The 27,876-nt window shown below is 39.9% G+C and overlaps 1 long non-coding RNA gene across 1 annotated transcript; it reads right to left on the bottom strand.

The window, feature by feature from the left end:
• Positions 1-1,098: 1,098 nt before the first annotated feature.
• On the bottom strand, positions 1,099-27,277 carry LOC139039792 (uncharacterized). Its single transcript, XR_011492997.1, has 3 exons — positions 27,042-27,277; positions 3,031-3,078; positions 1,099-1,196 (listed from the first exon to the last, which is right to left on the bottom strand). It is a non-coding gene; the product is annotated as an uncharacterized lncRNA (long non-coding RNA).
• Positions 27,278-27,876: the final 599 nt, after the last annotated feature.

Below are 27,876 nucleotides of genomic sequence, written 5' to 3'. Positions count from 1 at the left end.
ACTGCTGCCTAAAGGTAGGATGACCACGTGTCCTTATTTGCCAGCAGGGACAGTCTCATATTATGCCTGTTGTCCCAGAGTAATTATTAAGAGTACCTCCTTTCTGTCTCCAGAGTATCGTTGTTTGAATAATCAATTATACTCATTCTAACTGAAGATCAATGGGGCTGATGAAGCGATAAAAGGCTCCTATTCTCATCTGTGGTGGATTGCAGACCTGTTTGGATGGCAAAGAGAAATCTTGCCAAGTTTCCACCATGTGCAACCAAGCACATCCACTGATTGACCTTTGGCTGGCTGGAACTTTGGACAGCCCGTTTCAGACAGTTTGAATCCAGGCTTCTCAGTTTTGGTGTCTCAAAAACTGAAAGCAACCGATCCCGGAGAAGCGTTTACAATTTGCCTTATGAGCCACCCAGAGGACTGAACTTAGCCTCTCTCTTCTTTGGTTACTTTCTCCTCTTGGTTTATTATTGAACATTATGCTGTCCAATGTGGTGGCCACGAGCCATAGATGGCCATTCAGCACTTGAAATGGGCTAGTTCAAACTGAGATGGTTCTCAGTACAAAATGCACAGTAAAATTTGAAGACTTAGTACAAAAAAGGTAAAATAAATCATTAATATTTTTATATTGATTACATACTAATATAGTTATATTTTAGATATCTTGAGTTAAATAAAATATATTTAAAATCTATTATTAAAATTAATTTCATGTTTCCTTTTCACTTTTTTAATGTAGCTACTAGAAAATTTAAAATTACCTATGTGGCTCCATTATTTTTCTATTAGACAGCACTGATCTAGTCTTTTAATTTCTACCCAGGAGACCCACTGAACTGGAACTGAGCAAAAGATGCAGCTTTATTTCAGACTGCCATTTGGTAATCTGTGTTTCTTTTCCTTGTATCAGGTATTTACTAATGCTTCCAGACTTAAGACAGATAACAAATATTAATTATCTACCACAGGTAGAAACTGATTAAATGTCAGTGCAGTTCTTCTTCTCTAAAGCAATGGATTTAATCTCTCTTAAGCAATTATGATCTTTGCTGCATAAAGCACGCTTTTCGTATGTAATCAGTAAGGGAACACTGCTTACCGTGAATTCATCCTGTCAATCATACATTCATATTCCCTTACTTCAGCGGATATTACTAGCAGCATTTTAAGGTGATCCATCGTATCTGCACCTATATTTATATGGGTGGAAAGTGAAATACACATATGCTCTATAAGTAAAAGTTGCTGAAATTATCAAGTTGGGTAAGCCGTGAGTGAAATACGATTTGTTGTCGTGATTTAGGTGGGATTTAGTGAACTGGAGAGAGTAAATAAGGTGTAGCTTTTTTTCAGGAAGACAGTGATGAATTATAGGAGAAATGAGAAATGCCTTTAAGTATGTAACCAATAGATGTAGGACTCACATGAGGGTCAGATCAAGCAGGTTATTGTCAACCAGTTAAAGATTCTGGATTTTATTCTATTTGAAATAGAAAGCCAACTTATTAAGAAGAGTCAAACACTTAAAAATATCACTTTGGCTAATACACAGATAATGAAAAAACTATGCAACTGTGAAAGTGGGGAGGCTGTTTAGAGGCTGTCGCAATGGTCCAGGCGAAAATGATGGCAGCTTGGAATGTGCAGCATGTTACAAGAATTTAGGGGAAAAACATGAAAAGCAAAAAAATCTCATAATTGTAACACCCACACACAGTCATAGATAACGTTGAGTAATATTTCTTTCCAGTAAATTTTCTACATGTAGGTTTTGGCTTGGTTACATTTATACTTTATGCATAATTTAGAATAGAGCTTTTCAAACTTAATATTATAGGATTTTTTCATGTTATAAAATGCTTTATAAATATAACCATTAACACCTGCATAATATTTTGTCAACAGTAGCCATTGGCTACATAACTATCTCCTACTGTTGGTCATTTTAGGTTGCATAATACACTATACTATTTTAAATTACATTAAGTTTTTATTAATGTATTTTGAAGGTTGAATGCCAAGTGTAAATACTAGGCTAGAGGTTATCAACATTTTAGGTATTTAAGTATGTTGCCAAATAGCTTTAAATTCAGAGGATATTTTTAAAGACAAGCATTTTTATTGCTTTCAAATTCAGACAATAATAAGACTAGCTTTAAAAGTATTTTCAAATCAAATGCTCCTTGGGGACCTTCTTTATTAAACAAATGATTTTTTCTTTTTTTGAGGAAGGTTAGCCCTCAGCTAACATCTGCCACCAATCCTCCTCCTTTTACTGAGGAAGACTGGCCCTGAGCTACCATCCGTGCCCATCTTCCTCTATTTTATGTGTGGGATGCCTGCCACAGCATGGCTGGATAAGCAGTGCGTAGGTCTGTACCCAGGATCTGAACTGGCAAACCCTGGGCCTCTGAAGCAGAGCTTGCAAACCCAAACTCTATGCCACTGGGCCGGCCCCAATAAATGATTTTTTTAACATACGAATTATTTTATTCATTTAACTATTACCTAGTAAACATCCATTCTGTACCAGGAACACTCTAGATGTGGAATACAAAGAGAAATAGATTCTCTTATTTCCCTCAGATAGACACATAATTTAATAATTCCAAAGGAGTAGAGGATACTTGAAAATTATTTTTTACAAAAATATTAAAATATTTACTTGAATTCATACTTACATTGTAAATTATTTCTATGTAAGTAATCATTAGGTAAATTTTAGCTACTGATAGAATTATTAAATATTACAAATTAGTAAAATCAGAATTAATATATTTTACTTTTGCTGTAGATGAAAGTGCATACGTTTGTAGTTTAAGATGTGGCTAGTGTCAATTTAATGAGACTTCTAGATGGAAAATTCAGCTTCTATGGACTCTGCATATCCACAATCTGGATTAAGAAGCACTAGCCGCTTGACCGATGTTGTAGGACACTAATTGACATCGGATTGGACACACTAGATTCAAACCCCAAGAACTAAAATCTTAACACCAAGAGGAAGAAGGCTTATCCTTTTACCTCTTACACTTTCCTCTTCTTTTCTTCATTTCTTTCACTTTAATTCTTCTAAAGAAAAAAGAGAAATTGTTAGTAGACACTAAACATCTCACAAAACCAAGTGTCTTGTTTGTCTGCTGTAATTTACATCTTGAATTTAGTTAAGATCTAACTGACAAAGGATTATAATCCAAAAGCTTGCAAATATATTTTTGGGGTGGTGAAGAGACCACTCACACCCAACACCCATCTAGCTTCCAGAGAAGTAAGGCGAGTGAGGCTTTGTCATGTAAACTGGAGTAGGTAAGTGGGTAAATGCTTTCCAATGGTTTTTTCTTCTTATTATTATAAGACGTAAGATTAAAATTTTGCTAGAAAGAAGAATATGAATTTGAGATACAGACCAGATAAGGGCTTTCAGAAAGAAATGAATCTTTTCAATGGACAGTATGTTGACATTATGCAACAGAGACTTATCCGACCCAAACTGTCAATAATGCATTGGTTGCATATTATAGGAGAGGTTGCATCAAAGTCTGTGAGGCAGGCCCTCTCCATTCTCTGCTGCGTTTCCACCAGGAAGAGAATTCAACCTTCACTCACTTATTCATTTAATAAATATCATTTAATAAATATTGAATTCATTTTAGACACTAGATATGTTGGTGAACAAAACAGACAAAGGCAAAAATAACAAACACAATAAAGTAATATGTATAGGATATTAGAAGTTGATAAATGCTACAGGAAATCAGAGGAGAGTAGGTCAGGTGGTCTGGGAAAGCTGTGTCAGGGAATGGGAGGGGTTGCGATGCTCATCAGGTTGAACAGAACGGGCCTCATTGCGAAGCTAACATCTGAGCGGAGACCTGAAGGCGGTGAAGGAGGTAGCCATTTGGATGGAGATCTGAGGGAAGAGCAGTCCAGACAGAGGGAGGAGGCAGTGCAGAGGATGTGAGGCAGCATTGTGCCTGCTGGGTCAAGGAATTGTGAGGAGTTCTGTGTAACTGAAGCAGCAAGAGCAAGGAGGGAAAAGCAGTAGGAGCTGAGGTCAGAAGCTAATATACAGACCAGATCACACAGGGCCTTTAGGCAAATGTAAGAATGTCGGATTTTGTTCTGAGTAAAATGAAGAGTCTTTGCAGGGTTTTGAGCAGAGGAGTGGCAGGATCTGATTCACATTTAATAAGGGTCAGTCTAGCTTCTGGGCTGCTAACAAATGGCAGGTTGCAAGGGGAGAAGCAGGGAGATCAAAGAGGAATTTGCTGCAGTGATCTGGGCAGGAGATAAAGGTGGCATTGACTTGCGTGGTAGCAGCACTGTTGTGAGAGGTAGTTGGATCCCTTCCTCTGCCCCATCCTACCCTGGGTCCCATAAACGCTGAGAAATGAGTTCACTCCTCCACTCAGAGAGTCAGCAGAAACAGGAGGAAGGAGAAAAGCCTTGATATTCCTTGTGCAATGGGGGCTGTGAAATTGGCAAGATAAGAATGGACTTGAGGGTTGATCATCTTTGTAGGGTTGAGTAGCATGTCCAGGGAAATAGAGACAGTAAGGATACTAAGAAAGAAAAGGGATAAAAAGAAGACTTCAGGAAGACAGGATTGGGGTCTAGGAAAGGAAACAGGAAGAACTCACACCAGAAATCCCTAAAAATCTAGGCCCCATTGTTGGGTTAAGATTTGGTGCTCTTACCACTGCAGCCCCAGCTCGTTTCCAGTCAGGAAACCACATCACCCTTCTGTCGGTTGTCACACTGTACCAGCTGTGTGTTGCTGTAACACTGAAAGCTATGCCATCAGTATTTCAAATACCAGCCTGGTCACCCACGGTGGACAGGTTTTGGTGGAGCTTCCAGAGTAAGACAGACTAGATGAATGATCTGACCACTCACTTCCAAGAAAACTGGCCATGAAAACCCTGTGAATAGCAGTGGAACGTTGTTTGATACAGTGCCGGAAGGTGAGAGGATGGCACAGAAAGTCTGAGCAGGGTTCCACTCTGCTGTGTACAGGTTCACTAGGAGTTGGAATCGACTCCATGGCACTAACAACAACCTTGCGTGGTGCAAAGGAAAGAGGCAGCAAAACACCAAATGCTCCCTAGACTCTTTTAGCTCTAAACTAGTAGTTCTTAATCAGGGTGATTTTGCCCCTCGGGGGACATTCGGAAATGTTTGGAAACATGTTTAGTTGTCATAATTGGGGGAAGGAGTACTAGTGAGTAGGAGAGGATGGCATCCTGCTAAACATCCTACAATACACAGGACGGTTCTCCACAATAAAGAATCATCTGGCCCAAAATGTCAATCGTATCATGGTTGAGAGATCCTCCTTTACACCCATAAACTGAACCCTTGGGTAAAGAATGGATTTTGTTATCCTTAGTTTCTAGTGTATTTATTATCATTTCAGAAAAAGCAGTTGACATGGTGTTCAGGAAAGGGACGGCCTAGGACTCTCCTCCACTGTTGCTGGCAGAACCTAATTGTAAGATAATTTGATTCTCCTGACTGTGTCACTGAGCCCACCCTCCACGCAGGACCTAGGTGAGTAAGGAGGTGGATACACTCACCATAGTACAAAGAAGTAAAAGGCCTACAATGCATGTTACATTTTCATGATAATCAGAATAATTCCCGTATTGGTTCATTCCTAAAGTATAAATCTACTTAATTTATTATGTGGCCAAAACATGATAGTTATTAGTTTAGATTACAGATTAAATAGCTATGGTTTAAGTTAAAAAATATCTAAGAAATGACTCCAGATGCTAGAATCACAAAGTGGCTACCATGGAGAAATGTATTCCAAGTCAAAAATGGTTCTGCATATACTGAGTACTGTATATCCTGAGTACTCCATATCCTGAGTACTATATATCTTGAGTACTGTATATCCTAAGTACTCCATATCCTAAGTACAGCATACCTGAGAACTGCATATCCTGAATCTGAAGAAACCATGGGAACTCATAAACACAGTCCCCCTTCAAAGATCCTTTTCCCACATACTTTGAAGTCAATGGCTGTTTGGTGCAATGGTCTCCAAAGTAGAGTGCAGGCATCCCAGTTGGTGAGCATAACAAACTTCTATTTATTTATCTTAAAAAACAAATTAAAATTCACCGTTAACATATGGATTGCTACTGGCTTCCTCACTTGGTCCAAGTGTGAGAGGTTTGTATAACCCACAATTGACAGGTTTTACAAGACAGAGGTGTTAAGAGTAACATCTTCTGTGTTCGTTCATTTTTAGCATATTCTGACAGTTTGCTGTTGACACGTGCCTGTGCCTGTGACCATAAGATTCTGTTGTCCTATGCAGAGATTCCCTGGTTATTTCATGGCCAGGCACTTAAGAGAGCTGTTACATTTTAAGATGAGTTACTTTCTTCTATAAAAAGATGAATGACCCAGATTGCTCACCGTTTCTACCACGACATGTGGCTGATAGTAAGCTAGCTGGTATTTTAGAAATGTGAACACACTTATTTTAATGAGGAGTGAGAAATTAATTGCTTTTCAAAGAAGTATCTGCTATACAGAGAGAGAATTTGAAAAAAGGATGTTTGAAAATGCTCCCTAGTTATACGATCCCAATGCCAAAAAGAATATGGACGACCTATTTTAAAAAATCTACCTGCACCATTATAAAAATTGGAGACAATTTTCTAATCTGTTAAAAATCTTTCAAACAGAGTGCGTTGGTGAATTTTTTAACCCAATGAATGGCTGTTGTCTCTTATAAATAATGGGCATTTTGATAACCTTGATTCAAGGTGTGACAAATATTATAATGAAGGTTATGCTGGGTTAATTATATTTCATGTTGTGGGCATTGAAGATTAGATTGCTTATTTACAGTCATTTATTATAGTTAGGAAGCACTGTCATCACATTTGATTTAGATGGATTTTATTGAGCAGGAGGGAGTTGGTTTAATTGAAAAAGTTTCTATTTTAAAACACACTGGAGTTTTCTATTCTCTGGTCTTGAACACGCAAGGCCTATACCTGCTGCTTTTCCAATATTTCCTGTGTGTACTTGATTTGATTAAATTGAGTAATGAAACATGTAACCAGAGCAGAAGTTTCAAATTAGAAAGGTACAAGAATGTCACAATTATTTGAAGAGACATAATTGTAGCAGTTGTATATCAACCTATCCATAGACAATATGATTTTCTACATTAAGTGATTTCATGTCTTTGAGCAAAGGCCTAACTCTTAAACTGTCTCAAAGGAATCAAAAGAATGCATTTGTATTAGAAGGACTAAAATCTTGACTTCATGAAAGGATGTCAAGCCGTTAGCTTCACTACACACTGAGTACACAGCTCCACATTTCCATTAGGAACTATTTGTTCAACACAATGTGCCAGAAAGTGTACTGGCCACTGTGCAGAATGCACTGGAGATTAGAGGGAACAAATTTCATCTGAACATTAGCTTCAACTGATGAAGAAGGATCATTTAAATGCAATAAAGAAATCAGAAATAGACTCACTCCAATACAAAACTAGTTACAGGCGGCTGGCCCAGTGGTGTAGTGGTTAAGTTCGCACACTCCACTTCGGCAGCCTGGGGTTCTCAGGTTCGGATCCCAGGCATGGACCTACACTACTCATCAAGCCATGCTGTGGTGGCATCCCACATACAAAGTGGAGGAAGATGGGCACAGACGTTAACTCAGGGACAGTCTTCCTCAAGCAAAAAAGTGGAAGACTGGCAACAGAAGTTAGCTCAGGGACAATCTTCCTCACAAAAAAAATAACCAACAAAAACTAGCTACAAAGACTTCCCTACCTTATATTTATTTTTCAAAGAGATACTTTTTGTGTGTGTGAAATCATAGATCGTTCTTAATCTGAGCATCCTACTGCTCCAGTCTCCTTTCTTATGGCATCTTACCTCAAAACCTGTGTTCTTGCTATTGTGCTTTCTCAGTCACACCACACTTCATCCTACTTCTGAATCTTTACCTATAACATCCTTTTGGACTGGAATTCCTACTGTTCCTCCTTCTATAACTCTGCCTGGTGAATGTCTACTCATCCTGCAACTCAACCTTCAGCTAATCCATGAAGGCTTTTCTAAAACATTTTCACCTCTCCATGCCTCCAAAAGAATCTACCATCCCCTCTATATTAGTTTGTTACGGCTGCCATGACAAAGTAGCACTGACTGGATGGCTTAAACAACAGAAATTGATTGTTCCTCAATTCTAGGCTGAGGCTAAAAGTTCAAAATCAAGGTGTTTGCATGGTTGGTTCCCTCTGAGGGCTGTGAGGGATGGACCTGTCCCAGGCCTGTCTCCTTGGTTTATAAATGATTGTCTATTTCCTGTCTCTCCACACTGCCTTCCCTCTATGCATGTTTGTGTCCAAATTTCCTCTTCTTATAAGGACCCCAGTCACATTGGATTAAGGCCTACCCTGAAGACTTCATTTTAACTTGATTACCTCTGTAAAGATGCTATCTCCAAATAAGGTCACATTTTGAGGTACTTGGGGTTAAGACTTCAACACATGAATTTGAGAGGATACAATTCAACCTGTAACACTCTCTTTTATTCCTTTTCTCCCTATTTATGTCACAATAATTTTTTGCACTAGTATATTTTGATTTTTCTCTGTACCTCGACCTAGTATAATTCCTAGCACAAGAGGCTGCTTATTAAAGTCAGTTGATTGGTTTGCTGATGGAATGATGAATAAACAAAGACCCAAAATGATAGCAGTAAAGCCTGTCCATTTGATTTGTAGAAGGGACTAAAGAAATAAGTGTCTGGAATTCCACATTTACATTTTTCACATGTCCATCTCTCTCACCAGGCTGTGAATTCTTTGAGGACATAAACCACATTTTATTTTTGATTATGGCAGAAATCATTAATTAGTGGCTTATGTAATATTCCTACTCCAACTTTTTATATCCTAGATTTTCTATATCTCTACTCCTATTCCTACCCCACTCCTCCTTTTTACAAACAGAAATTAAATTTTGTTGGGGGAGGTAATACATCTCAAGCTCCCTTGCAGATAAGTGAGCCCAGCGGATGGAGTCCTGGCAAATGAGATGTAAGTGGAAGTCTGGATAAGATTTCCAGAAAAAAAGGAGCAGACCCAGCTGGCGTGTTTCTTGCCATTTGCTGTTTCCCTTTTTTCTACCCAGCATGCAGAGGCACTGCTCAGAGGTGAAGCAACCATTCTTTGACAAGGTAAATAGTACATAGTGAGGATGGCTAAGCAAAAGGATAAAAAATATCTTCATTTCACCCCAATTTTTTTTTTTTTTTGCTGGGGAAGCTTCATACTGAGCTAACATCTGTGGCCAATCTTCCTTTTTTTTCTCCCCAAAGCCCCGATATAGTTGTATATTCTCGCTGTAAGTCCTTCTGGTTCTTCTATGTGAGGTGCCACCACACCATGGCTGCTGACAGACAAGTGGTGTGGTTCCATGGCTGGGAATCCAACCCAGGCCACTGATGTGGAGCATGCTGAACTTTAACCACTAGGCCATCGGGGCTGGCTCTCACCTCAATCTTGAAAAAATTTTTTCTTAGTATTAGAGTCTAAGTTGACATTTATATTCTCTCAGCCTGAAGAAATTCTTGTTGCCTTTGAGAAGTTAGCCACCACTCTAACAGCCTTTTCTTGATAGGTGGCTGTGTCTTCTTGGGGGTTATTTTCTAAAAATCTCTTTTTCTTTGTTGTTTTGTATCAGTGTGATATGTTTAGATATCAGTTTCTCATTTTTATCATACTTGTTACTCTTTGGCTTCTTGAAAATGAGTATTAGACTCTTTCAACAATTAGAGAAAATTCTCAGCCATTATCTCTTTAAATATTGTCTTTTTCCCACTATCTCAGTTATTGCCCTCTGGAATTTCATCAGTTTATGTCAGATATTCCTACTCTATCATCCATGTCTTTAACCTCTCTTTCATATTTTCTTTCTCTTTATCTCTGGACTATATTCTGATATAGCTTCTTTAGTTCTGTCTTTCAATTGACTAATTCTCTCTTTAGCTGTGTCTGTCTTATCTGCTGTTTATAATGCCTTATTAATTTCAATTTGTATATTTGTTACTTCTAGAATTCTAGTTCTCTAGTGATTCTTTTACAAATATATTTGATTCTTCTTTTAAATTTTTCTATTCTTGTTCATATCCTCAAGCTTTTCCTTTATTTCTCAAAATCTTAAACCTAGTTATTTTTATCATTAGTGTGTGATAATTCCAATATATGAAGTTTTTGCAAGTCTGATTCTCCTATCTATTATTTATGCTGGTTTTCATTCATGGTATCTTGGTTCCTTATGTGTTTTGTGAACTTTGACTGTAGGCTGATAACTTTTTAAATAACAATATTGGTGGGAATTATTTGAGGCCTGGGTTGAAGTTCTCTAAGAAGATTTGTATTTCTTCTGCTTACATAATATGCCTAGGGGCATCAATAACCTGGGTCCACTTTATAATCTTTACTTGATGTCTTTTGAGACACAACAGCATCATGAACTAGATTGCAAGCCCACATGGAGTCAGATTTATGGTTTTGAATTCTCAGCAGGGATTACCTTCATCCCCTGCCCAGTACCCAGGTTGAGTGAGATAAATTTATTTATGGTCCCTTCTGGATGGTGGTTTTACTTCTTGTTTACCGTTATACTGAAGGTGTAGCTTTGGATGCCAGCTTCATGTTGGGTGTTTTCTATTGACTTCAGCTCCTTTTATGGACAATAAGTTTTACTTTTTGGCTCTTGCATCTCACCAAGCAGTAGCTCAAATTTTCCAGGGTTCAATAGAAAACTTCAGAAACAAAGATAATTTTGGCAATCTCTTGCCGCAGAGTCCCTGCTTTTACTGTATTTTTGACCTCTGAGGATTCCTTCCTTATGTACCAACAGATATATTCTGTGTTTTCTCCAGAATTCTGGTTGTTTCAATAAGGACATCATATGAGTTTCTCTATCTGCCATACTACCAGAAAAAGAAATAAAAATATTAAAATAATTGTTTACATTGGTGAAAAATTTGAAAATAAGCTGAATATCTACCAATAAAAGATTTGGGGTACATGTGGACCATTGATGTCAAGAAGCCATTAAAAGGAATGTGGTAGAGGTACATATACTGACATAGAAATGTCTCTAACACATACTGTTAAATGAAAAAAGCTAATTTATGCACAATATGATTCTGTCTATGTGAAAAAATGAGAAATGTATATGCTTTTCCAAGGACACATATTTTTATTTAAATACGCAGGAAAAAATCTGGATGTTTATATACTAAAATTAAAGGAGTTTTCTTTCTTTTTTTTCATTTTTAAAAAAAGAGAATGTATTTTTTAACTACTTGGGTTTATTTAAAGATAAATGCAAATTTAAAGGGATAAATGGGATAAGCCATATAAAACACTTAGTACAGTGCCTGACACATCATAAGAACTTAATAAACTTCCACATATATTATTATTTTCATTTGAAAGTAAAAGTTAACGATAAGGTATAACAGAATATGATGGTCACTTGTGATGTACTACAAATCAGTAGCAGACCTTGGGTTGGAAACTTTATCTTTGATTTAAAATACTGATCTGCTCCCAAACTGTTTATAGACCACTTGTTTCACTTGCTACTTTCAGAAATTAAGAGGTGTTATTCCAGGGGCTGGCCCCGTGGGCGAGTGGTTAAGTTCGCGCACTCCACTGTAGGCAGCCCAGTGTTTCGTCAGTTCGAATTCTGGGCGCGGACATGGCACCGCTCATCAAACCACGTTGAGGTGGCGTCCCACATGCTACAACTAGAAGGACCCACAACTAAGAATATACAACTATGTACCGGGGGACTTTGGGGAAAAGAAGGAAAAAAATTTAAAAATCTTTAAAAAAAAAAGAGGTATTATTCCAAAAAGTGAGTTAAAAATGTGATTTGAGATCAAATGAGTTTTAGAAATGCTGGGTTATATGAAGTATAGTGGTTTTATTTGTTTGTTTTGTTTTTAGTAGGAGGAGTTGTTAGAACTGTGAAATTGTATTATGCATTGGGAGTCTCAAAGATGGAAATCTTGTATGAAACATTCCCCAAATTTATTGAACCCCAGAATCCCTCTCTCAATCATCTCCAGGGACTTTTCTTACATGAAATGCCTTTTAGGAAATACTTCACTAAACCATAATACAGATACAGATATTACAATATCCATTTACTGACTCTGAATGAATTCTGACTTTTCACAGCCGGGTTGTCACGATGCTTAATGGATAGTGCACTCTCTTTTGTCCTTTAATTTGTCTAGAACAGATTCCAAGTATAAACACTAGCTGTTTTTGTAAGTGAAGGCAAGTGACCTTCCCTGTCTATGCCTCACGCTTCTTTGGATTAGCATTGATTAATGGGTGGAAAATATGATGCATCTAGAGCCATTTCTTGGCAGCAAATAAACTAAAGCCAAACAGCAAAGGGCAGGCGTGGAAACTAAGAGGAGAGAAGAACAAGACCCCTGATGTCCTCATTCCTGCTGACTGTTACCATACAACCAAGGACCCTGCTGACTGGGAAAAAATACACTGCTATCCATAATTGGACAAAAAAGAATTTGTTGCACATGCTTGGACTGCATAAAGGAGAACTCTATGTGGTCAGAAGATATCAAAACAAAACATGCAATTGCTTCACTGTAAGCTATTAATAATGAGTGTATACATGCTAAATATCTCCTTCCTCCACCCTTTACATCTGCCAATTTTGCCACGTTGGCAGAGAGCTATTGTTTTGGTATTACTTATCCCTTTGAAAATATGCCATTCAAACTTGTAAGTTTGTTCTCACAGCACCAACTAACCAAAGGGAGGACATGGAAAAGAAGAGGAGACAAAACAAGACCCTTGATGTCCTTGTTCCTGCTGACTGTCGGCACCTGCAGATACAGCCATCCCTGGGGCACAAACGCTTTGAAGAGAGACACATCACAAGCTAGAGTTGTAGAATGAGGATTCGTGGTTTAGACAGAAAGGAATTCCTTCCATTTGTAACACTGGGGCTTAGCATAGTTTGCTTCTACAGTATAACTGGGCTTGACTCAGGTTATTCCAGATTGTGGGGAAGCAGGGAGTCCTTACCTCCAAGAGTTGTTTGCAAAGCAGAGATTCCTCTTCGAGATATGATTTTTAAAAAGCTTTCTAGAAGAAGGTCTCTTTGGTGACATCAAAAGGGCTTCCTTGCTCTGATCCATAGAGAAGTGGAATTGAACAGAAGTTTCTCCACTGTATGAAACTACACCATGACTTTTTTCTTCTCAATTATGTAGAAAGCAAAAACATGATGCTGTAGATTTCTCAATTCTTTAAGCATCAAAGTGCTAACTAAAGTCAATGTTTCCTGTCCCCTGCCCCTGAGTCAGTGTGATGTAGAGAGGGCAGTGGCAAGAAGGAGGTTTATGGGTTCCTATCTGGGTCCAGGAAATTCTCAGTTCTGATAAAGCCGAATTTGATCATTCAATTAATAACAAGTAACAGAGCCTGGAATATATCTTCTACTGTCCCATATTCATTAAAATTATTCATCTGTGCTCTCTTGCTACCTGTGAAAGTGACAGTGAAAAATAGCTGTCCATTAACACAAAAGCAAAACGTAATGCAGTAATGATACTTGAAGCTTCCTGCAATGCTGGAATTTTTAGAAATCATTAATAATAAATTACCAGCAATGCCATGAGCAGCTGATAGGTCTTCTCTTTGGTGGGTAAAACTCTCCATTATAAAATAATAATACACTAGGTCATACGTCACAGCTTTCAGCAATTTTCTTAAAGTTATTTTTACTTTAACACCAGTGTCACCAAAATTGAATTCACTTTACAGATGGAAAAACCAAGGCTATTCCCCCAAATGATTGTTCAGAATGAATCAGAGTATTGCAACTGTGGAGGACTGGAATTGGCCACCCCATGATATGTCTCTTTGGCATGAGGATTATTTTGGGCTGGTTACTTTTAAAAAACTGCAGACAGGAAAGAAACTCTGAAAAGTATAATTTACTTACCTTTTCTTAAGAGATATTTACATTTGTAAAGGAAATCTCCATCTGTAAATGTGTCTCCCTCCCTGCAGCAGAAAGAAGGGGGGATGACCTTATCTCTAAAAACTCTTATCAATACTGAAGGCATGGACTTAAATCTGCATAATAATCTTACTTTTGTTTACTGTACTTGTCTGGTAACCTCCAGTAACTGACTCTGCCCACTCCCAACATCCTCCTTTGTCTTTAGCTGAAGATGATATTTAAGGTGGTGGCTTCAGCCATTTTGTTGAGTTGCTCAGTTTGCCTGAGCCTCTCCCATGTATACATGTTATGAAGCTTTGTTTAATTTTCTCCTGTTATTCTGTCTCATGTGAATTTAATTCATTTTCCAGCCAGAAGGACCCAGAGCAGGTAGAGAAAATGTCTTCCTCCCCTACACAACTGAGACGATCGGCTTAGCTCCAGATTTAAATGAAAGCCACTGGCAGATTTGTTAATCTGACAGGAACAAGTAGAAATCATTGGTTAATGAGTTAGGGTTGGAGTGGAGATGCGGTTCCATTAATCACAAACTCTAGGTCATTTGTCTCATCCATCAAATTCAAAAACAAGCAACAACATGACAAATTATTAAGAGGTAGTTTTGGCCCATATTTCTCAATATATGGTTGGGGGCCACATGGGGAGTAAGTAAGTGTTCTCTTAGAGGAAAGGAAACAAACACAAAAGTTGCAAACATGAAAGCAAAACACTCAAGTCCAAGACCTTTGTTTATCAGCTCAGGAGCTCCATACTCAGTTATCAGTGTGCAGGAGGGGTCCAAAAAGAGCAAGTTCAGACATGCTCTGAGTTACTTCCCTCTTCTTATTTCCCTCAATTCCACTCAGCAATTATCCTAGAACCTGATGGCCTCTTCCTAATTACAGAGTCTGCAGGAATCCGAATTGGAAATAAAAATGACCTAAACACATCCAAAGCCCGGAAGCCATGGAAAAGGACTTCAAATAGCACCGTTCTTCCCAGTGCTATCATTTGAGACTTTCTCTTTGTAGTATGCCAATCAGCCTGTTAAAATATAGACTGGCTCAACTTGTGAAGAAAATTCACAAGAAGATGAATTATGAGATATAAATCACGTGACTTTTACCAGGACACTTCTTCTCTGGGACTTTGTTTCCTCATGGGTAATGGGAAATGAGGAGGATTAAAAACAGGATTCCAAATCACAGGCCTTCCAGAGAACCCTGGACTACCTGATGGCTTAAGTGCCTCCCTCCTTCAAAAGTCTATGGTGTTTTTATGTTGAGCAGCATTGGTATTAAGCAAAGTCATGGCTCTTTAACCCAGTTCCAGGCTACATGTGTATAGCCTTTTATTTTATAAATTCCTAAAATGATGATCCTCAAATAAATCAGAAATACAGAAAATCACATAAAATAACAGGTTCTTGAACATCCACCACCTTTCCTCCTTTGACAATCAAATTACTGCCCATAGTTTGTGAAATAGCTGTAAATCATCTTTCTCCTATCTCCTTTGTACAAAACTCAAGATTCCATTTCAAGCAAGGAAGTGGATCTTCCCTTCAGTTCTCCTATTGTGGAAATTGTAGGCAGACTCAATAATAACCATTTGGGGCAAAACCTTAAAATTTAAGCTCTCTTAAAGAAGAACACATAATTTAAACCTCATATAATCTATAAACCTCATTCCAATCAAATACCATAACCAAATTTGTTACCAAACGTTAACATATAGAAATGCAGTTTCTTCTTTTAAGTTAGGCCCCAAAAGAATAAAAGGACTTATGGGGGCAAAAGGAGGAAAAAATGTGTTGAAAAAAAGTGCCTGATACATCCTCATAAAGTTACTGGTCAAAGCCAAAAAAATAGAGAGAGAAATAGCCATGATTCTATGTTTCCTTTTCTTGTGTGTGAACTAACTTTGCACAGGCTGTCATCTTCACTGTGTTCTTTCTCATGGAAAGGATTTCAAAACTATTTGCCAACAGGATCGCAACCACCATGGAGCAAGGGAAATGGCATCTCCCATCCTGGAGCTCTAACAGGAAATTGCTTTGGAAGAGTTGATTGGCCTCTCCTTTACATGACACCTGATTCATATGCTTGACAGATTTAATTTTCAGTGAAGGGAGGGCTCATTAGCATTTCTCTGAAATGGCCCTGTGTATTGAGGGCCAACTCTCCTAAACTTGGTTTGCTCATCCTTGTGCAGCATCTTCCAGAAAAGTGGTCCTGCCACGTTTGATGGCCTTTGACAGCCAGAGCCAGGAAAGTTCCCTGACACATTTGGACTCTAACTGGGGTCAGTGTCCAACACCCTGCAAGCACACCTGGAGATCGCAACAAATTTTCCACCTTCTCTGTTGTTTGCATTACTCCCTGGGAAGGTTCAAATTAGGCAAGTGTCAATATTTTGATGCAGTGACATGATAAATATCCAGAGTCAGGGCTTGCAATTGCATTTTTGAAATGTCGGACTGGAGGGGGTAAGGCAAGCAAATAAAACAAACCAAACCACAAAGAAAAATCAATGAAGAGCCTTGAGAAGACATTTCATAGAACAATTTCTAGCAGAAAAAACCTCAATCTCAACATGTCCAAAACTGAATGTATGATCTTCCTCCAAAACCTGGCCCTCTTCCTGTGTTTCTTATTTCAGAGAATGGAATCACTCTCAGGCCATTTGCACAAGCAAAATCCTGAAAGGACATCCGTGATGCATCCCTTGCCCTCAGTCACCATGCAGAATCCTTCACCAAATCCCATTGATTTTACCTCTTCAATGTCCCTTGAATCTGACTCCTCTCCATCACCACTGTCTCCACCATCATCCCTCATCTGGTAAAAACTGCTGAGTTGGTTAGCCTCCTCTGTTGACGCTGACCTTCGAAAATCCATTCTCAAGCCACAGCTAGAACAATCTTTTCCAAACTTAAATCCAATGATAATATAAACCTGCTTTAACACTCCCGATTGCCTTCCCAGGACTCTCTGGATAAAGTCCAATATCTTTAACGTGGCCTGCAAAGTTCTCAATGGTCTAGCTTTGCCCATCTCTCCAGCTTGATTTTGAGTACTTTCCTCATGCACTGTGCTTCAATCACTCAAGCCTCCTTTCAGTTCCTCAAACCACGGGCTCCTTCCTACCACAGGATCTTTGCAGATGCCATGATGCCGGATGTCTAAAGCTCTTTGCCCCACCTTCCACTTCCACTCTCCTTCAGTAACCACTATTAGTTTTTCAGATCTGAGATCAAGTGTCACTTTCTAAGAAAAGCCTTTCTTGATTTCCTCAGCCCAGGTCACATCCACTGTCATAAAACTGTCAGGGCACTCAGCTAACTTGCAATTTTACATTCATTCATGTGCTTTTCTGATTACTGTGTCCCTTATCCCAATGCAAGTCAATACAGGCAGGGACCATGTCTGATTTTTCTCACTATTGTATTTTTTTGTTCTATCAGTTTCAGTGAGAAAAAGGTTTAAAAGCTTCCACTGTGATTGTGGATTTGCCTATTTCTCCTTTAATGCAATCATTTTTCTTTATATGTTCTGAACCTACATTTTTAAACACTACAAATTTAAGATTATTTTCTCATCCTAGTGGATTAACCCTTTTATCATTTTTAAATGGTGCCCTTTTGCCTTACAATTCACTTTGTTTGACACAAGCATAACTATGCCAGCTTCCTTTGGGTTAGGGCTTGTATGGTGTATCTTTCTCCATTTTTTTCACTTACTCTTCCTGTGTCCTTGTATTGAAGATGCTTCTCTTATAAGCCTTGCACTATTGGGTTTTGTTATTTCTTAATACAGATTGACAATATAAATTTTAAAAATTGTTTACATTTAATATAATTGCCAAAATACTTTGGTTTAAATTTACCACCTTACTATTTTTTTCCAATTTATACCATTCATTCTATGTTCCTTTTTTTTTTCCTTACCTTCTTTTGGGTTAGTCAAATAGATTTTACTACTCCATTTTTTCACATGTTGGCAGTTATATAATCTTTTGGCAGTCTTTCAGAGGTTACTTTAGCATTCAACGTAAATCCTGGACTTATTAAAGTATAATATAAATTAGCGGTTTTTTATGAATTTCTGTGCCATGAAAGGACCTTTGAACACTTTGGCTTTACTTCTCTTCTTTCTGACTTTTATGCTATCATTGTTATGTATTTTAATCTACATATATTTAAAACTCCATAAGTTATTATTAGTATTGTTTTATAGAGTCAATATTTATTTAGATTTACTTACATATATATCTTTTCCTTTCTATTTATTCTTTCCTATAATTTTTGGCTGTCACTTAGCATCGCTTTCTTTCTGCCTGAAGAACTCCCTTGTGTATTTCCTTTAGTGCAGGTATTGGTGACAAATTCTTCCAGAAAATACAATGTTCAAGGCTCTGGATCCAGCTAAAAATTTTCAAGGAACACAGACGAGAGAGGGACTTGTTGACCTGTACCATGATTATGAGAATAACAAAATCCAGATTTTGGGAAATTCTACAAGTCAAACAGCCCAGGATCTTCAACAGATAAAGTCTGTGGAGAAGAAAAGCTTGGAGGGGCTCCAGTAGATTAGAAGAGACTTATGTGCCATATCAAACTTTGTTTAGTGGGCAAGACTAGACTATAGTGTCTAGAGATGCATATTTGGATAATAAAATTATAAACACAAGAAAGACATTACAATAAAGGTATGATAGGATGAGGGTTGCTCTTAAGTTAGGCAGTGCACTGTGATCAGGATAGCACACAAGGAGAGGTTTCTGAGTGACTGAAAAATTCCGTTTCTTTATAGTGGTCGCAATTTTAACATTTTTATCTTTGTCATCAGTTTTCAACAGTTTTATGATGGTGTGCCTTGCCGCGATTTACTTGTATTTGTCCATTATGGGATTCATAGGGTTTCTTGTGTCTGAGACTTGATGCCTTTCATCAGTTTTGGAAAAATCTCATCAAGTATTGCTTCTGCCCATTCTCTTTCTCCTCTTCCTGGCACTACAATTATAAATTTATATATAATAATTTACATTGTCCTATGTATCTCTCACCTTCTTTTTCTTGGTTTTGCATTTATTTTTCTCTTTGTGGTTCAGTGTGGATATTTTCTACTGGCCTACATTCTGGTTCATTATTTCTCCCTTCAGCTATGTCGAATGTGCTCCTAATTTATTTACTGAATTTTTAATTTTATTTATTGTATTTTTAAGTTCTAGACTTTCCTTCTCATTCTTTTATTTTAATTTTGGTGGGGAAGATTGGCCCTGAGCTTACATCTGTTGCTTATCTTCCTCTTCTCACTTGAAGAAGACTGTTACTCAGCTAACATCTGTACCAGACTTCCTCTGTTTTGCATGTGGGAAGCTGCCACAGCATGGCTTGATGAGCCGCATGTAGGTCCACACCCAAGATCCAAACCAGAGAACCCTGGGCTGCTGAAGCAGAGCATGCGAACCCAACCGCTACATCACCAGGCTGGTCCCCTATCTTATTCTTTTTTTTTTTTTTGAGGAAGATTATCCCTGAGCTAACATCTGTCACAATCCTCCCCTTTCTGCTGAGGAAGATTGGCCCTGAGCTAACATCTGTGCCCATCTTCCTCTGCTTTATGTGTGGGATGCCTGCCACAGTATGGCTTGATGAGTGCTGTGTAGGTCCACACCTGGGATCTGAACCAGTGAACCCCGGACCTCTGAAGTGGTGCATGTGAACTTAACCACTATGCCAATGGGCAGGCCCCTTTCTTGTTCTTTTTTATAGATTCTGTATATCTGTTGAAATTCTCCATCTTGTCATCAATTTGCTTTAATATGTTTAACACAGTATTTAAGTATGTGTCTGATAACCCCAGTATCTCATCCATACCTTTTTTGGACCTGTTTATATTGTCTTCAAATGGTTTTTGGTCATTTGGCTGGTTTCCTGGTATGCTAGAACTTTTTAACTGAATACTGAGCATGATTCGATTCTATGAAAAATTACAGAGATTATTTGAGACTCTGGGTGCCATTATCTTTCTTTATAGGGGATAACTTCTGGGTGGGTAAGCTAGGGAAATCACCTTTATCCAGCCTGGGTTGAAGCTGCTTTTAGTTTTTGTGAGAGCTGGTCTCTATAGAGTTTGCCTTTACTCTTAGTGTTGCCCTTTAGAGCTCCCGACTGAAGGCTGAGGGTGTTTCTCAGTGCCCCTCCTCCCTAGCAGGCATGAAGTCCAATTTTGTCCGATGAGATTGCTGAAAACAATCTTCATCCACTAACGATCTTGGAAATGCTTCCAGGAGAGAGTAGAGCTGCATTTTGATCTTACCTCTTTGTGTTCACCCTCTCTCTGGAATCTTGTCTACGAATGCCCTTGCTGTCTCAGTAGCTCTTATATTTCTTCAAATGGATTTCTTTCTTTCTTTCTTTCTTTTTTTAAGATTTTATTTTTTTCCTTTTTCTCCCCAAATCCCCCCAGTACATGGTTGTATATTCTTCGTTGTGGGTCCTTCTAGTTGTGGCACGTGGGACACCGCCCCAGTGTGGCCCGATGAGCAGTGCCATGTCCGTGCCCAGGACTTGAACCAATGAAACACTGGGCCGCCTGCAGCGGAACGCGCGAACTTAACCACTCGGCCATAGGGCCAGCCCCGGATTTCTTTTTTTAATATTTTATCCAGTTTTTCTTAATGATAATTTGTGGAAGGGTTTGTCTGATAGAAACTAATCTGTCATAGTTTCAAAGAAATATCCATCTTCAAATAACTATTATTTGTTGATCACTTACTCGGAGACTCTATTATTTTCTCACAGCACTCTGAGTTTTTCCTTTATGGAACTCTCTACAATTTGTAATTAATTATTTTTATGTTTCTCTGTTTGACACCTGTGTCTCCATCTAGACTATAAACTCAATGAGCCAGGAGGAATCACGTCTGTTTTGTTCATCAGTGAATCTTTGGTATCTAGTTCATATTAGGCACTCACTATTTTTGTGTGTGTGGGTGGGGGGGAAGATTGGCCCTGAGCTAAATCTGTTCTAGTCTTCCTCTTTTTTGCTTGAGGAAGACTGTCCCTGAGCTAACATCTATGCTCGTCTTCCTCTACTTTATGTGGGATGCCACCACAGCATGGGTTGATGAGCAGCGCTATGTCCGTGACTGGGATCTGAACCTACGAACCTGGGGCTGCCAAAGTGGAGTGTGTGAACTTAACCACTGTGCCACCAGGCCAGCCTCAGGCATTCACTGTTTTTAATGAATGAATGCAGGTTTTGCACTAAGAATTTTATAAACATTATGTTATTTAATCCTCACCATAGCTATATGAGGCAGGTATTATTATCCTCGTTTTAGAGAAGAAATAACAAAACATTAGAGAAGTGAGCAACTGCTCAAGGTCACTATATATTAAATGTTCTGTAAAACTCCTCTTCTTGGAAGCTTAATCATCGTGCTTTTGCAACATGTATGTGCTGACAGCTTTTTATTTTTCAAAGTACAGACTATTAGGGCATCCTTCAATTCCTTCTCTTCATTGTCCTCTTCCTCCTTTTTCATATTCTATGTCTTGCTTTTTGAGGCCTTCAATGCTCACGCTTTTCTTTAGCGAGTGAAATGGAAAAATAAAAGACGATGAAACTCACAATCACTGAGCAAGCTGTCTATGCTCCAATACACCAAAAGGAGGCCACACACTCGCCTCCCCTCATGTCACAGTGGACAGCTTTGGGACCTGGGCTCATTCATTAAAAACATTCTTTGTTATTTTATTTTTTAAAATAGGGGTTATTTTTAGAGTAGTTTTAAGTTCACAGCAAAATTGAGCAGAAAGTACAGAGTTCCTACATACCCCCCTCCACACACACACACACCCCCACACACACACACACTTGCACAGAGTGGTATATTTATCATTCATGAACCCACATTGGTTCATTCATTTTTATCCTGCTGTATAAAATTATCTGGGATTGTGTGTTTGCCCAATTTCAGCCATTTTGTGTAGAGTCCTTTTTCAACCTGCAGTTAAAATTTAAAAATCTCTGCTCCTTTGTCAGCATTTATTCTGTTCTTAACACGCTGTAGTAAGGTTCACTTACCCCTGAACTTTGGCCCTTCTAGCACATTTCAGTGTTTATATGCTCAAAAGCAGGCAATTAACTTTAATATTGCATTCTTAAAGGAAATCAGGTGTAATCTCTAAAAGCCGTAAATGATCACATTGTCACGCTGAGTCTGAAATCTTCGTGACGCTGCTCACATTCGCAGTGCTCTCTCTTCCTGCCCAACAGACCAAGGTCTGGCTCAGATCCCGCCACATCTGTGAAGCCTGTTCTAACAAGTTCCATCCCACAATAATTCTTTTTTCTCTTTGGCACCATATCTGTCATCAAACTGTCCTTGAGAAAGTCATTAACCCCCTCTGTGCTTTAGTTCCCTTATTTGAAAGTGTGGATCAAAATACTTCCAGACAAGTCTGTAGGTAAATTTAAATTTGTCCAGATATGTCCGTGACCGACACACAGTTCTGATGCAGTAAACGTCAGAACTCCCTCTCTCCTTACGTGCTTGGGTGTGTCTGGAGGATAGGTACACAATGTGAGAGACAAAACCATAAAACTATATAAAAATGTGCTTGGACAGAGATTACAGCAGAGAACAACACCTCAGTGATATCAAGTTTCCTAGGTCTATAAAGAAAGAGGACTATGTAGTAGCTGGAGCAGAGAAACTGGCGGATAGTAGAGCTGTCAGGGAAAAGGAAGAGGAAAGGTGGGGGACAAGGGGCACTATTCTGCCCAGGGATGTCATATTAATCTCCATCTTTATATGGGCAAAAGGAAACAGAGCAAGAAAATGATTGCTCCCCGAGATAGACAGACACATGCGTACCTAAGTGCAGACTCTGCTTCCAGGTCAGCAGTCAGAGGACATGGGGAGGATTTGGACACACATCAAGGAGGAGAAGGAGGACTTCTGGGAGGAGGATGCCGAGGGATCCACAACTCTAGGCACAAAGTGAAGCTATTCCAGGACTATTGTAGGAGAATGACTAGACCCATCTGACAGCAGAGGAGTCCTTGGAAAGTCAGGAGGAGTCTGATAGTAAAGCACATGAATGTCTGATTGAGGAGGATGGAATTTATCTTGTAATCGGTTGAGGAGCTATTAGGAAACTTTGAGCTTGCCTGTGACATGATGACTGAGATACTGGGACAGCACAGACTACAGGGGAAAGAGGCTGGAGGCTGGGGAACAAGCACGGAGTTCTTACAACAGTCCTGGGACGAGCTGATAAGGACTCACCGCAAGTGGCAATGGTGAAAATGGAAAGGAAGGGATCCATGTTCAAGTGCTGTCTTCTAAAATATTTCTGTGGCCTCTTCTTCTTTTGGATTTTTCCCCCTCAAGGTTATATGACAGACTACAGATGTTTAAATATGCTTTTTAACTTGATGGACATTAAAAAGTCTATTTAAAAATAGAAGAAGATAATAAAATGGGCTCAAAGCTGAGGACTTATTTAAAATACATTTTAAGGGAATGAATTAGCAAACCCTCCTCTGCCACCCACCATCAAAGAGAGATCCAGAATATAATATAATTAATTATAAATAATATAATATAGCATCAAAACTGGTGCTGTTCCACTCAGGAAGCAAAGAGCCTAACCATGACAACCACTGTGATTTCTCTTATAAAGTACACAGGCTCAACATAGGCAGAAAGAAACAAATGCTTCTTAACATTAATGAGTGTATTGTTCCAAAATGGACAAAGTGAAAATCATGGTCATGGAGAAATAAAGTGACCTGTTAAGAGAACCAGCCATGGCTCTCTCAGGTGAAGAGGAGGCCGAAATGGAGCTGAGAGACCTACGCCCTGCACCCATGGAACCACAGCTCAAGCTTTCCTGCCCTGCCCTCACTGGAAACTGACTGAACAGAGGCACATCAATGAGCAGCCAACTTCAGAGCTTGAGGAGGAATATGTTGAGGTGTTTCAAGAGGCAGTACAGGATCAAAAAATGAATCATCTATTTTTGGGAAAGGTAGAAATTTCTGATGCAAGTCTTGGGTTACTGATCTTTGAGCCTTGAAAGGGGGCTCTGTGGTGAGAGAACTGGAAACAAGAGGGTTACATCAAAAGTGCAGGAAGTTTCCATGAAGGACCCTCTCCTGAAAAGTTTGTTTCTAGAAGAAAAGTTTGTTTCTTTTCCTTGTGCTTTCACAGTAACAGCTCAAATGGATAGCCTTTCCCTTTATCTACCAGAGATGGTCAAGAAGGTCATGGAAACTTGGATCACATTCTCTCCAACCATTTCTTTAAGTCTAGAAGCAGAGCATTGGAGAATAGTCATCACGGGGAACATTGACTGTTGTGGGTTGAACTGAGTTCCCCAAAAAGATATGTTGAAGTCTTAATCCCAGTACATGTAAACGGACCTTATTTGGAAACAGGGTCTTTGCAGATGTAATCTCATTAAGCTGAGGTCTTAATGAATTACAGTGGGCCCTGATCCAATCACTGGTGTCCTTATAAGAAGAGGGAAGTTCAGACAGACAGACACATAAGGGAGAAGGCCATGTGAAGATGGAAGCAGAGATAAGAATGATCCATCCGCAAGCCAAGGAACACCAAGGATTGCTGGCAACCACCATAAATAAGAAAAAGGCAGAGAAAGATCCTCCCATGGAGCCTTCGGAAAAATCATGGCCCTGCTGACACATTGATTTTGGACCTCTAGCCTCCAGAACTGTGAAATAACACATTTCTGTTGTCTTAAGCCACCCAGTTTGTGGTTACAGCAGACATAGGAAACTCATACACTCATACTCTACTTCTGCTCTATAGCGAGGGGGGCATGAAGTCAAGGAGGGCCCTGACAAGACTCTGAGCCAGATTATGATTCAGAATCTTCGAACCAATGGGGCTCTTAAAGAAGCAATTGAAGTATTCTCTGTGTCCTAGATCGTGATGGTTTTCCTTTGAGATCTCAATGAGCATTTAACGCATCCATTTATTATGCCAAGAAATCAGCATTTTTTGCTGACAGGAAGATAGTGATCCTTGAACTCCTGTCTCCAGGACTGTTTCAAAAGCTCCTCAAAAATTTGGCCCCAGTTGGTAATGGAATTAAAGGGGAGGAGTAGAAGAATTGCTAAGCATCACAAACGGGGCTTTCATAGTTCCAGACACTCATTTAAAGATGACAGGGGAATAAGGAAATCCAAAGGTCAAGAAAACCGCAGAAAAAGTAGGGGTGGACCCAAAAAAGAAGGGGCCATGCTGATAGATATGTGAGATTTCTCTTATTCTTGGGGTTCCTGCACTTCATAGAAATAGCCAAGGAAGAGATTGTGCCACCCTGATCTTAAATTGATGTCACATTTTGGAATTAATTATGTTGCTGAGTAGCTTTCAGTACAGCGTGAGATTGGGCTCCATTTTGAGTAGTGCCAACAGGTTCTCACTGACTCACCCACTATCTCACACTATCTCAACACTGAGGCCGTCACAGACATTTCTGAGGAAGGTTCCACTGATTAACTGGCCCACTTAGGGACTCAGTCCCTGACATTACTCTCTCTAGGCCCAAGTACCAATTCTCAAGAGAACCACCAAGTTGAGCTACCATTTTCTGAGACCCCTTCTGTTGCAAGCTCAAGTGCTCTTCCATTGTCGTCTCACCTAATTCTCACTACCTGAGTGGATTTGGAGACGGCCTAAGCCCTATTTTATACATAAAAACCATGAAACTCAGAGACCTACAGTAGGTCATCCAAGATCCTAGTGGTTGAGCCAGGACTGAAATCCAGGAAGCCTCCCTCCAAGCATCTCTTTGTTTGCCCTGTGATGACATTGGATATTATGAAACACAACGCTTACTGAGGGGAAAAATGACTCCTTTATGCAGTGCCTGTGCTTTGTGCCTTGTTAGCCTCATCCGAGTAGAGCTTTTTGGTCCAAAACATAAAACTCCTCCCTTTGCGCAGCTGCCTCTACCCAGCCCATGCCTTCTTGGGAAAAGCTCTCTGGTGTGGCTGGCAGGCCTTCAGAACTGCATGTTTTTGTTGAAAAAAATCTGAGTGAGGAATTCAGTCGCACTTTGGACTCAGCCCTTTGGCCTGAACGTACAGAAGGAAGTCCAAGTCTGAAACCTAGAGAGGGAAGAGTTTCTGCAGCCAAGCCAATGCGATTTTCAACAAGGAATGTCTTTTATTGAGGCAAGGGACGAACTCTCTGCTCCTCTGCTGAATCTGCTCCTCCTCAGCTGCCTGCTTCACTTAGAAAACCATTTCCCCAGTCTCCACCTGGCTAACTCCTGCTAGGCATTCAGTAAGTCTCAAGTGAGGGATTGTCCCTCCAGCACACCCCGCCTGCTCCTCCTGACTGGGCCCAGGGCCTTTCCCTGTGTACCTGCCTCACCAGTTCTTTCCCCCGTCATTTTGTTTTGTTTTGTTTTGCTTGAGGAAAATTAGCCCTGAGCTAACATCTGTGCCCATCTTCCTCTATTTTATACGTGGGTTGCTGCCACAGCATGGCTGATGAGTGGTATAGGTCCACACCTGGGATCCAAACCTGTGAACTTGGGCTGCTGAAGCAGAACCCGCAAACTTAACCACTACACCATGGGGCCGGCCCCTCCCTTGCCAATTTACATGCTCTTCATGTGATGTCTCCACTGCTAACCTATGCTCTCCTAAGGTCAGGGATGGGTCTTATTCCTCTAAGTATCTCCAGTGCCATAAACCCTTAAGAACTGTTGAGTAAATCAATGAATGAAGGTAGCCAGTCCCAGCCTCTGTGGGGAGTATAAGAGCAGGGTTCAGATCTGAAATACAGAGAGGGCCAGACACCTCCCACCTCAGATTCCAGAAACTTCTCCTCTCCTTCCTTTATAACCCTCAGAGTTTGAGTTTTTCTCAGCCTAATCTAATATTATCCCAGTGAAATTAGAAATTAGATATTAGATGGTGTTAGAAATACCTTAGGAGATTCACCTTCATCTGTGAAATGGGAGGCTTCCAAGGAGCTCAGCTCCTTGATTTGTGTCCATGGTTCATTTTAGGAGGTGGAGAGCTGAGGGCCCAGTCCTGGTGTCTTCCCAGCAGGGAGGAAGAAAAGCACAGCTTCAGAAGCCTGCTTAATTATATTTATTTCAGGCAGCCACAGCTAAGGGTGCTCGCGGTTGGGGAAACAAGAACCAGAGGATGCTTCCTTTCCATTCAGTAGTGTATCATCAGTGTGACCTCCTTGAGTTAATTCCAGTGTTTCAGAAGTACAGGTTAGAGGTAGCCCTTGAACCTGGCGCCAGCCCTGGGCTGACACAGCACTGGGTGAGAGGGCAGAAAGCCGAACCTCGGGAAGGAAGTTCATCTCCCTGTAGCAATATGACAAGGCAAAGGTAAACGAGGGCGTATGGGACTGCCTGCCCCAGCCAGCCAAGACCTGTTCAACTTTCTGCCGAGTGTCTCCTCTGGGCTACCCCTAGGGCTTGGACAGAGGCCAGGAGCTGCTGCAACCATGAAGGCAGGTTATTTGCCCACTTGGCTCCTCTCCTTTATGAATCCTCACCCCGAGGGCTGCACAGCTGGCTCAGGATGGGGTGGAGCCTCTTGCTCATGAACTCCCCGGTAGCCATGGGTGCTGCTGCCCTGGGCTCTCTTCTCTTCCCCTGTGTGCTCTTCCTGCTTACTCTTTATCTGTGGATTCACTAAACAGTCTGTGAAGCAATTGGGAGGCAGGGTTGGTGGCCAGACAGACTTTAGGTTGAAGTCTCTAATCCTGCACTGAGGCAGTTTCCTTGTTCTCTCTGGGCTCT

Source organism: Equus asinus, chromosome 11 (genome assembly GCF_041296235.1).
Source record: "Equus asinus isolate D_3611 breed Donkey chromosome 11, EquAss-T2T_v2, whole genome shotgun sequence".
Classification (NCBI taxonomy): Eukaryota; Metazoa; Chordata; class Mammalia; order Perissodactyla; family Equidae; genus Equus; species Equus asinus.
The sequence above is the reverse complement of the archived record's forward strand: the minus strand, read 5'-3'. Positions and strand labels throughout refer to the sequence as shown.